Consider the following 13,292-nt stretch of genomic DNA (forward strand, 5'->3'; position numbering starts at 1 on the left):
CTACCTCAGCCTCCCAAAGTGATGGGATTACAGGCATGAGCCACCACCCCCAGCCTGTCACTTCTTCTAAGTCCAGAAGAAAATGCCGATATCCATAAAATCACTATAGAAACTAACTGAGCAGAAGAACCATTTTGGTGTAGACAAGCTAGAAGGAAAATCATTGATCATTCTATTACTTCTTGAGTGATTAATGGAGAGCCAGTCGATCCTGTACAAATATTGTCTATCCGTATTTCACACAATGGAACTAAGAAGAATGTAATATAATGCAACACAAATACCTTACATCAAGTCACAATTAGTCTTGATCTTAAAGCTGGACAGCAATGGCCTTGAGGTTACAGACTATACCTTAGTGTACCCAAAAAGGAGCCTAGCAAAGAGTTGGCCCTCTGAAAGTGTTTGTTGAATGAATATTTAATTTTGTAGTCTAAATGCATTGGAAACTTTTATCCTCTGATTTTCCTTGAAAATATATTTTAATGAAAACCTGTAGATCAGATTCCTAGATATTTTGGTCTACAAGAAAAACTTAAGTAAATTAGACTGCAACCTTTTTCAGATTTTGCCTGGGGAGCAGTGACTATGTAGACAAAGTTTTACCAGGGCCAGGTGCAGTGGTTCATGCCTGTAACCCCAGCACTTTGGGAGGCTAAGGCAGGTGAATCACTTGAGCCCAGGAGTTTGAGACCAGCCTGGGCAACATGGCAAAACCCCATCTCTATCAAAAAATACAATAAAAAAAAAAAATTAGCAGGGCGTGGTGGTGTGCCCCTGTAGTCCCAGCTACTTTGGGAGGCTGAGGTGGGAGGATCACTTGAGCCCAGGAGGCGAAGGTTGCAATGAGCTGTGATCCTGCCACTGCACTCCAGCCTGGACCACAGGGGGAGACCTTGTCTCAAAAAAAAAAAAAATACTAGAAGCTTTAGGAGACTGAAAGAGAGACTCACAATGAAAAAAAAAAGTGTTTAAAAAACAAAAGTCAGAGTTCTATACCTACGTCTGACCTGATCTGATATCACAGGCAAGAAGGCAGAGCATTTCTCTGAATCATGATCTGATTCCAACTTAGAAACATACCCCCATTTTGGGAAAACACGTTGTCTCTCCACTCGCTACAGCAAGTTCTTTGAAATCATCTTCTCCTCAAGGTTGTGTTGTCAAAAAATAACTGCTCACACTTAGGTGAACTCTCAGATGGACCGCCGGCAAGAGAGCATCAGCAAGTTCGGCAAGTGAATTCCCTCGCCAATAATAAATAAGGAGCAAGGGGAATGAAGATGGGCATTTTGGCTGGACTCCAAATGCGAAAACCTGCCTATCTACCTTCAAAATGATGCAAGATTGCAGTTTGTTTAATGTTCATCTTATGTGCTTAATTACCGATAGTGCTTGACTAATTATTTCTTGTTTTGTAGGCTATTCAAACAGAGAAGGAAAACTAGCTATATACTTTTGTATAGCGAATGAGGATTTGTAACTCATTTTTGTAATCGCGTAATTCCCGGAGGGCTTCATTACAAACACCAAAGAAAACAGGATGCTAAGAGCAGGTGACAGTCTAATTTCCACAGGTAAGGGCGAACGCATTAGAGTGAAGTAACGGAAAATAAAATAAAAAATAGCCTTTAGATGTTTCCACCCATGTAAGGTGTTTTCATGTTAATAAGACAGAAAACTGCAAATACAGCAAAGATATCTTCGTTTCGTTCCGACATCTCTTCTGATGCCTGATTTGATCCAACAACTCTGAAATGAACCACAAAATGGACCCCAGTTTTCTTATTCAGGAATCTAAGTGTTTGGCAAGTTGCATATGGTACCGTCAACTGGGACCATTTCTCTGTTTTCACTCTTTTACTTTATCTGCTTTTTACTGTAAATTCTTGGTCAGCTAAAGCCATTATATCAGATTTCAAAATGTTTGGAAAAATGTGAGGCTTAAAGTAAAGGATAAAACAAGAGAGCCTAGAGATTGCAGATTGTTGGGAATTACTTCTAAGCACAAACAACGTTGCCTCTTGGAAGGAAATCAGATTTGGTGGTCAGAAGGCCAAAGGCCAGTTTTTTTTTTTCTTTTGACAATGGACTCCAAGTGGTATTAGATGTTTGGAGAAGTAAGAGTGGATCCTGAAGAAAGTATGAGCTATGGTTCCTGCCATTAAGACATGAAGAAACTAATTGGAAATTTGCAATAGAACACTTGAAAGAACAGCAAACGTCATCTTCGACATCATGTTGTTAACACGAGAAGGGCCACCATTTATTAAACTCTTGCTGTGTCTCATACTGAGATGCAGTCTTCACTTATTCTTACATTGTTACAAAAACCTTCCCAGCATGCCTGACCAGCCCCTTTCCAGGTGTTGAAATTCAGGTCTGTGACCTTGAAGGATGAGCTCTTTGCCCTCAACTTCCTCAATTTTTTTTCTTGTGTTTTTCTGCCTTAACAAGCACTAACGATTATAGAAGTTAACTTGTTCCTAGTAAATTCCTCCCTCTCTCCCTTTCTCCTTTCCTTCCAAATCCAGGCAGGAGTCTAGTGGCACAATCATAGCTCACTGCAACCTCAGATTCCTGGGCTCAAGCGATCCACCCACCTCAGCCTCCCAAATAGCTAAGACTATAGGCATGCACCACTATGCCTGTTTTGTTTTGTTTTGTTTTCAATATTTTTGTAGAGATAGTACTTTGCTATGTTGCTCAGGCTGGTCTCAAAGTCCTGGCCTCAAAGGATTATAGGGATTGTCTTGCCTCAGCCTCTTGAGTTTCTGGGATTACAGGCATGAGCCTCGCCTGGTAAATTTCAAGCAAGCAATTTCGCTAGCATTGCTGGGCTAGAAGCCTGATACTGGGTGTTGTAGGGAAGGGGTCTATAAAGGAAATCAAGGAGTAAAACTGGTACCATTTACAGAGCCCTCACATGTACAAAGCAATGTGCTACATTCTTCATACGTATTATCTAATGATGTCCTCATAACAACCCTGTAAAATAGGCATTAATCGTAATATAATATTTTACATTTATTAAATACTAACATGCTTCAGAGGCTAAACCAAGCCTTTTATATGTGTTATTTCCTTTGATGCTCCCCAAACTCTATAAAGTAGTTTTGATGATCAATCATCCTCATTTAGCTAAAGAGTAAACGAGGCTTAGAGAGGTCAATTTGTTCCAAAGTTATGATAGTTACTTTACGCAATGACAGGGATAGAGAATGAACCCAGAGGCCTGCCTGTCAAGTTCATACTTCTCAGTGTCATGGTAGACCATCATTCAGCATGGTATGTTTTGTTTTATTTTTGAGACAGAGTCTTGCTCTGTCGCCAGGCACCAGGCTGGAGTGTAGTGGCGCGATCTCGGATAACTGCACCCTTCATCTCCAGGTTTAAGTGATTCTCCTGTGTCAGCCTCCAGAGTAGCTGGGACTACAGGCATGTACTACCACGTTCAGCTATTTTTTTGTATTTTTGTAGAGACGGGTTTCACCATGTTGGCCAGGATGATCTCAATCTCTTGACCTCGTGATCCGCAGGCCTCGGCCTCCCAAAGTGCTGGGATTACAGGTGTGAGCCACCGTGCCCGGCCGGTATTTTTATTTATTATAACTCAGACAGGCTACATCATCGGCCCAAGGTCATGAGGCTAAGGAATTGTGGGTCGGGATTTGCATCCACAGTCTGCCCTCTGCAGCGGCATGCAGCACTGCCCCCGCAAGCAGGTAGAGCTACTCAAGAGCCCAGGCAGTGGTATTCAGAACCTCAGTGGACATTCTCTGAGCCAGTACCAGGGATACTAAAAATTCCACGGAATGCTTTGTCTTAGGGAATCTTCCTCTCTGGTGACAGTGACAAATAGAAAGGACCTGCCGGAGCCTATAAACCTAAGTCATCTGACCCGTAAAAGGCACAGGAGGGGATGTGCAATTGGACAGATCTGGTTTCAAATCCCCTCTCATCCAGGAGTATCTGTGGGCTCTTAAGTCATTTAACTTTTTGGACTGTTGGGCTTAACTATAAGATGTATATAAAATCATCTATATTGCTGTGTGGTAGATGAGTTGGACATTATACATCCAAGGATATTTTTGGATTCATTCATCTAATAAATATTAATTGTCTACCATGCAGTGAGCCTTCTTCTAGGCCCTGGAAATACAACAGGGAGAAAAAAAAGACAAAGATCTCAGTACTTTCAAACTTCCATTCTTCTAGAGATGGGGAGAATCAACATGAAATTCACATATGTCTATGTCTATATTTATATCCTGTCTATGTCTCCATCTACGTCTACATCTATGTGATAAGATAAGTGCCACAAGGAATACAAAGCAGAAAAAGGAAGAGAGGGTGAACTGCTAGAGAGGCTGCCATTTTACAGTGAGTGGTGAGAAACAGCTTCACTGAGAAACTGTTGGTTGAGCAAAGCCCTTTGGAGAAGAACAGCTCACGGTGCTATATGGAAGAATACTCCAGGCAGAAGGAAGAGCAAAGGAAAAGCATCAGAGACAGGAGCACACCTGGCATGTCTGAGAAATGCCTGAAGAAGAACAAGAGAAGATGACGGTAGGTGGAGACAGGTCAGAGGGAGGAGGCAGGAGGATCAGAGGGAGGAGGCAGGAGGGTCAGAGGGAGGAGGCAGGCAGGGTATACAGAGGGCTTGCTGTCCTATTGTGAAGATTTTGCCTTTTAATCAGCCTGAAATGGGATACAATGAATAAAGTCTTAGATGGATGAAAAAGGACTAAGTTTTCTGGTTTCCCCCCTCATCTGACGAAATTAAGAGATGAAGGAAGTGTCAAAACACAAGACCTTCTTTGTTACTGATCTGCGCCTATCGACCTGGGAGGGCTTGTAAGGAATTCGTTTCTAGAACAGGTATTTAAGTGTCCTCGGGCTTTTCCAACCAGCAGAAATAGGAACCAGTTAAGTTAACAGGCAAAGTAATAAGACTATACACAGGAAACACATTTTCATACTTTATGCCTTAATTTTAAGTAGAGTTACAAGATTTCCTGTAGGAATTCAGAGTGTTATCTTATTTTATGCCCCAAACTAGAAAGAGTGTTCCACTGGGTTTGCCAAGCTGTTAAGATGAAAATATCTGTTTGAGCACAGCATAATAGATGAGGTGTTTAAGGCATTTTCCTTTAGATTTTTGGTTAATCTTCTTTTAGTTAATTTTCTGAGATAAAATCCAGTTATAAATAACCTGAGGGTACCCTAACTGGGCTGTTCTGAGAATGGCAAGTCTTTAATAGCCAGAACTTCTGCCTTTTAGAGATCTCTAGAGGAAGCAGTACTTTGAAAATTATCCAAAGCAAAATAAGTCGAAAGCATTAACAAATTAAAGGAGTGGGGGAGAGAGAAGAAGGAGGCGAATGGGAAACTTCTTTGACATTCACAAGACAGCAGATCTTACCCTTGAAACTCCTTTAAAAAAAAAAAAAAAAAAAGAAGAGTCAAGCATTCAAAATCTATTTGTTGATTACAACAGAGAATTGGTGAGTTTCTGTCATAAGAGAGTCTCGGAAAATTCATCCTTTTTTTACAAAAGGAAAGAAGATAAAAATCCAGACAAAACCCCCCAAGTGCTAAAGAAAGGGCATGGCCATAAAGAGCCATCACTTAGACTGCAGTACAGTGGGCATAATCTTAAAACAAGAAGGTTTAGGACTGCTTTTAAAGGTAGCTGGTGGAAGAATTAAAAAAAAAAAAAAAAAAGGAAGAAAAAACTTTGTTTTCCGTTGTTAAAATGTAAAGCAAAAATTTATAAAAGGATTATAAGGAAGCATACGTAAGGAAGTCATGTACACAAGTTGAAATATGGAGACTTCCTCAGCACAGAAAGAGCAGGTTGGCTGCCATCCATCTGCAGTGTATATAGTACCACGGAGCCTGTTGATAAAAATAAGAGAGGGTGGGAGACCTAAAGTGGGAATAGCTCAAAACAAAACAAATCTGTAGGACCAGATAACGGAGGGTGATTATTCCCAGGTACTCATAGGCTAAACGGTATCAGGAGAAAGAATTAGAACAAGTTTCTACCAAGTAATAAAAGGGTGGGAGAATCATTCTTTTCAAAAATGAGTAAGATGCCCTAGAAACCTGTAAGGCAATAACCCTGTCACCAATCGTAGGATTACCCAGGACAAGCATAGCCTACACTGACAGGCCGGTTGAAAGGGTATACAGAGTTGTAATCGAGCAGGAAATTGCCACTGTGGCTTAGAAAAACCAAGTCTTGTTTATGGGTTTGCCTCCCTCTTTCTAAGCTTATAAGGAGGCTGGTGAAATGTACCGGGACTCTGACGATACTCACTCACCTTGAGATAAGGGATGTGAAGAGTTGGGAAGAGAGGCAAAGCAAATTCCATATAGCCAAGCAGAGAGAGAAGGAAAAACAGATTAAATAGCAATCAAAACACTCTCCCCACGTTAACGAAGAACCTGTCAAAAGGATTTGCTATTTTTTGCCATTCTAGCCAGGCAGATCAGACACTTGAAAATTAGAAAATTATGAATTTGGAATAGACACCAGAAATGTCTTATGTACTGGGAGCATCGTAAAGGTGACCGTCATTGAGATCAGCACACTAGGGTTAACAGAAAGCTATTACTTGATTTACTAGGAGTGGTAGAGCCCAAAAGAACAGTGAACATCCAGCACTGAAATTTCACCTCGCTCTTCCTCAGAAAGGTCTGAGTTGCTTAATCTTAGGCAATCTCGCACCATTCCTGAATTCAACCTCACGAAGTAGAGAGTCAGTCCGAGACCCTCTTCAGAATCGACTGAGTCTGCTGGGCAGGAAGAGCTAGCTTGTTGAGCCGTCTTATTGCAGATGAATTAATAACATTCTCGGAAGTATGGGATATTGAAAGACTCCTTTAAGAGGCCAAGTCCTCAAAGGCATGTATGCAATGTGAAATCACTGGGGCAGGTCTTCCTGGTTCAATTGCATATTTTTATAGGGTTGTGTCTCTGTGCTTGAAGGGGAACTCTTGGGGCTTTTTGAGGGATCATTGACCACCTCCTGCAGGCAAGTCCAGTGGAAATCACTTCCAGTGTTGATTCTCAGCCAAATATACTCCTATTTAGAAGGCCTGTGTAGGAGGGTTTGCTGGAACAGTCAGGTAGATGTTCTTACATCCCATGACAACCTAAGTCATGACAGTCAGCCAAAAAAAAAAAAAAAGAAAGAAAGAAAAACTCTTGGGCGCACAGATACAGTTGAAGCTGTTTCCATTTTTCTCCACTACCCACTGCCAATATGTCTTTAAGTCACTTGCCATCTGAATCTGCAGTGGAGACCATCCAGACATCTTTTGCCATTCATAACATCGACTTCTTCCTGTACACCAGGTGCCGCAGCGAGCCGTGGGCAGACACCACAGCAGGCTCAGACAGGCTCACAATTTTCTGAAATCGACCCAGATGGAGGTGGCAAAACAGGACTGTGTTCCAGGGGAGCGGGACTCAACAGCTTTGGCAACTGCAATCTCTTCTCTCGGGTCCGCTTTCCCTCCGGTCCGCTTTCCCTCTGCTCATAGTCTTTCACTCACTCAAGATCATGCCTGCTCAGGTTGAAGCTCTCTAGTCAAGTTTCCAATCCGGGGACTCTTTTCCTGGCAGCTCAAGTGGAAGCTCTTTCTTTACCTTGATTACCGGGGGTAGGTACGCCTTTGCTAGTGCCACTAGGATGGAGTCTTCCGAGATACTAGGACCTTATCTGTGATTGCTCGTGGCTACACTCCCAGGGAATGAACACGTGGCCTGGCAAAAACATAGCCTTCCAAGTATCTTATTTTATTTCATAATTTTATTTATTGAGTTATTTATTTAAGACGGAGTCTTGCTCTGTCACCAGGCTGGAGTGCAGTGGTATGATCTTGGCTCACTTAAACCTCCGCCTCCCAGGTTCAAGTGATTCTCCTGCCTCAGCCTCCCAAGTAGCTGGGGCTACAGGCTTGCGCCACCACACCCAGCTAATTTTTGTATTTTTAATAGAGTCAGGGTTTCACCATGTTGGTCAGGATGGTCTCGATGTCTTGACCTCATGATCCACCCACCCCAGACTCCCAAAGTGCCGAGATTATAGGCATGAGCCACCGCCCCCAGCCTCATTTTATTTTTGAGGCAGGGTGTCACTGTGTTGCACAGGCTGGAGTACAGTGTTAAGATCATAGCTCACTGCAGCCTTGGACTCCCAGGCTCAAGCAATCATCCTTCCTCAGCCTCCCAAGTAGCTGGGATGACGGGTATATACCATCATACCATGCTGAGTTTTAAAAAACATTTTATATAGCTGGGCGCAGTGGCTCACACCTGTAATCCCAGCACTTCCAGAGGCCAAGGTGAGCGGATCACCTGAGGTCAGGAGTTCAAGACCAGCCTGCCCAACATGGGGAAACCCTGTCTTGACTAAAAATACAAAAAGTAACCAGCTGTGGTGGTGGGCACCTGTGATCCCAGCTACCTGGGAGGCTGAGGCAGAAGAATGGCTTGAACATGGGAGGTGGAGGTTGCAGTGAGCCGAGATCATGTCACTGCACTCCAGCCTGGGTGACAAGAGCGAAACTCCGCCACAAAAAATAACAAAATAGAAATTTTATGGAGATGAGGTGTCACTTGCGTTGCTAGTTTCAGCTCCTAGCCCCAAGTAATCCTCCCATCTCAGCCTCCCAAAGTGCTGGGATTACAAGGTATGCGTCACTGTGCCTGGACCTCCAAGTATTTTAAATGAATGGATAGCTCACAAAGGCTAAACTGTAAGAGGCCGAAGAACTTACATTCTTACCACATCTGCTAGATGATAAATCTCTGCGTCATTATTTAAACGGAAAAAAAAAAAATCAGTGTAAGGAGATAGTAAACTTGAAGGGTGACGACCAGAACTCTGACAATACGAACTAGTCCCTTCTTAATTCCACTTAGGAGCCACAGGCTGGTCATTAGTGACATTCAAACCTCTATCTAAAATACATTATTAAACCTTTTTTATCAAAGCATAAGTACTCGCAGAAAAGCACAAACATCGTAAGTACACATCTCAAGTTTTTCACAAACGCAATACATAAAAGGAACCCAGACCCGGATGGAGGAAGAGAAAAGGACCAGCATTTAAAATGGGCCTCTCAGCCAGGTGCGGTGGCTCACGCCTGTAATCGCAGCATTTTATGAGGCCAAGGCAGGAGGACTGCTTGAGGTCAGGAGTTCCAGACCAGCCTGGGCCACACAGGAAGACCTCATCTGTACACAAACACAAAAATTAGCCAGGCATGGTGAAATAGGCCTGTGTTTCCAGCTACAAAGGAGGTTTTGAGGTGGGAGGATCGCTTGGGCCCAGAAGGTCAAGGTTGCAGTGAGTGAGATCACCCCACTGGCCTCCAGCCTGAGCAAAAGAGTGAGACTCTGTCTCAAAACAATTAAAAAATAGAGACATAAAGGGGCCTCTACATGTGAGCCAAGTGTTGATGCTTCAATATACCACCAGGATGGCAGCTTTGGAAGGCAAAGAAAGAAAAACGCAGAGAGTGGCTGGGCACGGTCCCTGTCCACGGCGTCCGGCACTGGGTGCCAGCAAATGTCAGCTAAGTAACGGGATGAGAAAGGCAATGAGCATGTACTGAATTCGCACCATGTGCCCTACGATATTTTAGTTAATTATTTTTTAAAATACAGAAAATGAGGCTTAGATTATGCACTAGTTCAAGGTCACAGATGCCAGGTCTGTGTGACACCACATCCTCCGCTGTAACTCACTGTCTCAACTCTCAGCCTGACACTTTCTTTAACTCCTCTCTTTAAAACAAGACGGCTATGTTCATATCAATGATATGGGTAATAGCTTTAATTATAACACCGCTGAGTCCTCAGTGTGCAACAAGTATTTCCCCCATGTTATTTCCTTAGGCCCATCTTTCTTATGAGAAAACTGAGATTTCGAGAAATAAAATAAACTTTTCTGAGCTCTCACAGAGATCTTGGTAATAGCAGAGTTGGGATTTGAAACCAGGTAGCCTGATTCTTTTTTTTCTTTTCTCTTTCCTTTTTTTTTTTTTTTTTTTTTTTTTTGAGATGGAGTTTCGCTCTGTCACCTAGGCTGGAATGCAGTGGCATGATCTCAACTCACTGCAACCTCTTTCTCCTGAGTTCAAGCAATTCTCCTGTCTCCGTCTCTGGAGTAGCTGGGGTTACAGGTACACGCCACCACGCCCAGCTATTGTTTTTTTTTTTTTTAACTTTTAGTAGAGACTGAGTTTCATCATGTTGGTCAGGCTTGTCTTGAACTCCTAACCTTCTGATCCACCTGCCTAGGCCTCCCAAAGTGCTGGGATTACAGGCATGAACTACTGTGCCCAGTCCCAGGCAGCCTGAATGTATAGGTCTCACTGTTAGACACTGTCTCTTAAAGTGCCTGCAATTATAAACAGAATTCCTTTGTAATTCCTTTCCTTCATAATTGCTCATTAGAAGTGGCAACAGAACATCTTACATACTTCAAACACTGCTTAGAAGATTGAAAGAGATTTGTGGCATAGACTACGGATTTTTCTGCAGTTGGCATTTGTGGAGTGGCCTCTGAGAGTGTCTGCAAGGCCACAGTCAGGTTCTCCCTAGGGCATGACGGGAAGAAAATAGGTTGAGGGGCCAGAAAGGAGTGGCCTGGGGTAGGGCTCAGTGGCTCATGCCTGTAATGCCAGCACTCTGGGAGGCCGAGGTGGGCGGATCACTTGAAGCCAGGAGTTTGAGACCAGCCTGGCCAACAGAGTGAAACAGCTTCTGGGCGTGGTGGCACCCCCGGTAGTCCCAGCTGCTTGGGACAGGAGAACGGCTTGAACCCAGAAGGCGGAGACTGTAGTGAGCCGATATTGCACCACTGCACTCCAGCCTAGGTGACCTGGCACTGGCCACTTCTCTAGAGCCAGTGTCCTAGTGCATTTCCTAGTAAGCCTCAATTTGGGGTTTAGATTGTCACCACAGCTCCAGAGTCTTCCAAGGGTGAACTGACACCCTGGAAATCTTGTCATCTGTGGCTTACAGGACTCCTTTTGGACCACCCGTGTGCAGAAGCATCAGAAATGGTGGTCGACACAGGCTTCATCAAAGCCTGCGCCAACCATTCAGTTGTCCTCCTGGTGCTTTAGAGACCTCATCACAAGGCTTTAATCCAGCCGTCAAGGCTCAAGTTCACCCCCAGTCCCTCCTCCTGCCTCTGTGACACAGTTATTCAGCAAGTTCAGCAGTGCATACAGGTTACAAGAATAACGACAAAGCTGTGGGGGGAAAATCCCCTCTCTTCCTGTCTTATGACAGCAGCAGGTGTTTTACCCCTCGGTGACTCATTAAAAAAAAACAACAAAAAACCTTCAGGAATGTTGGGAATTATTATATTCGATGTAGAATACCATGTGTTCATTCATTTGATATTCAACAAATATTTACCAAATTGCTTCTATGAGCAATAGGGGATAATGTAAAAAATCGTTTTACCTCGAGAAATTAACTTCCCTGGAAGAATTAACCATAAGCAGAGTCTATGTGACCCTGGCTATTGGGACACTTAAGATGCTAGAGGTCATGTTAAGTCAGAATCAGGCAGACAGTTACAGATTTAAAAGAATGGATTAGATTAGGATGGGCATGGTGGCTCATGCCTATAATCCTAGTGCTTTGGGAAGCCAAGGTGGGCAGATTGCCTGAGGTCAGGAAGAGTCCAGCCTGAGCAACATGGTGAAACCCCGTCTCTGCTAACGTACAAAAAAATTGCTGGGCATGGTGGTATACGCCTGTAATCCCAGCTACTTGGGCGGCTGAGGCAGGAGAATTGCTTGAACCAGGGAGATGGAGGTTGCAGTCAGCCAAGATTGGCACCACTGCACTCCAGCCTGGGTGACAGAGCAAGACTCTGTCTCAAGGAAAAAAAAAAAAAAAAGAATGGTAGGGGTGAGAAGGGAAACAAAGGGAGAAGAGGAAGAAGAATCAGATATTTAAAAGATCAGTGAACTCTTTTGTTTTTGTTTTGGTGTTTTAAAATCTGACACAGAAAAATGAGCTCTGAATCTTGAAATAAGACATTGTATCTTATTCTGCTTATGACCATGACCGTAGGTCATTCAAGATTGGATCTCAGCCTTCCCATCTACAAAATGGGAAGGTCAGAGAAGTTCTCTCATGGACCCTGTAATTCTACAGTTTGAAAAACTTATGATTCTTAGAATGAAAAGATGTAATGTGTGTACATGACGTCAAACTGAAATGGAGTCATTGCCATCAAGCAAAACAGAAACCAGAGTCCTGGATGTGCATACGGAGAATCTTTAGGAAGCACGGTACCTGCCATCCAGGGCCTGCGGTTTAGGAGAGGTAAAGGAATTTCCGCCTTCCTATTTGATGGTTGAGTCATACCCTGTCAGAGCACTTAGGACTGGCCTTACATGTGGACAGGCGACAGACAGATACTTCAATCAATGATTTATAGTTGATGTAAGAGGTCCCCCTGAGGACGGAAGACAGATCAGCGGGGAGACTTCGATCTGTGTCACTCAGCTTTCCAAACCTTTAAGCCCACATCAACACAGACTCCCAAGGCAGTGATGTAAATGATACATCCCAAATGTGCTTGGGAAAAATCCCTCAGTTACTTGGAAAAAAGAGCCCATGAGTAAACGGGAGATGAACACGTACACACAAAGTTACTCCAGAGCAAATGCTACATCTTTTCTCTGCTGGCTTTTGGCTCTGCTAAGAGGCTATCTGGGGGCAAGACGTACTGTTGTTTAGAAACTAGAAATCTACCATTCAGCAGCACTTGCTCATCTAAATCAGAGTGGGCGATGTACTGTAAGTAGGCCACCACTCCCCACGTCCACAGAAATATCACAGAATCCGTAATCTATCATGACTCCCCTTCCCATATGCAGCTTCAGAGCCCATATGCAGCTTCAGAATCCTTTTCAACACAGCACTTCAATTGGCTGTTTCCATTGACCAGACTTGGGTCACAAAATGAATCCTATTTTGCATCCTTCATCTAAATTGTTGCCGGGTGAGTTGGGAGGGAGGGCTATGTGTACTTCTCGTGTATAAACTTGTGTCGGTGACTGTCATCCAGGCAATTGCTAAGTAAGAATATAATCCATGAAAAACCATTCTGAGTCGCAAAGACAGGATGCAGTCTGGATGTTTGGGTCAGCAGGCACAGCTGAGAGAGACTGAAGATTGTCAAAACCAACTCGTGGGCTTTCCTGGATCCCTTCAAACCCCTGAATGTTTCATTCCTAGCAGG

The 13,292-nt window shown here is 43.5% G+C and overlaps 1 protein-coding gene across 1 annotated transcript in view; it reads right to left on the reverse strand.

Moving 5' to 3' along the window:
- The window catches only part of WWOX (WW domain containing oxidoreductase), a 1,146,684-nt gene that overhangs the window by 337,340 nt on the left and 796,052 nt on the right, over window positions 1-13,292 (reverse strand). The window lies entirely within an intron of this gene.

This window comes from Saimiri boliviensis, chromosome 1 (assembly GCF_048565385.1).
Source record: "Saimiri boliviensis isolate mSaiBol1 chromosome 1, mSaiBol1.pri, whole genome shotgun sequence".
In the NCBI taxonomy this organism is placed as follows: Eukaryota; Metazoa; Chordata; class Mammalia; order Primates; family Cebidae; genus Saimiri; species Saimiri boliviensis.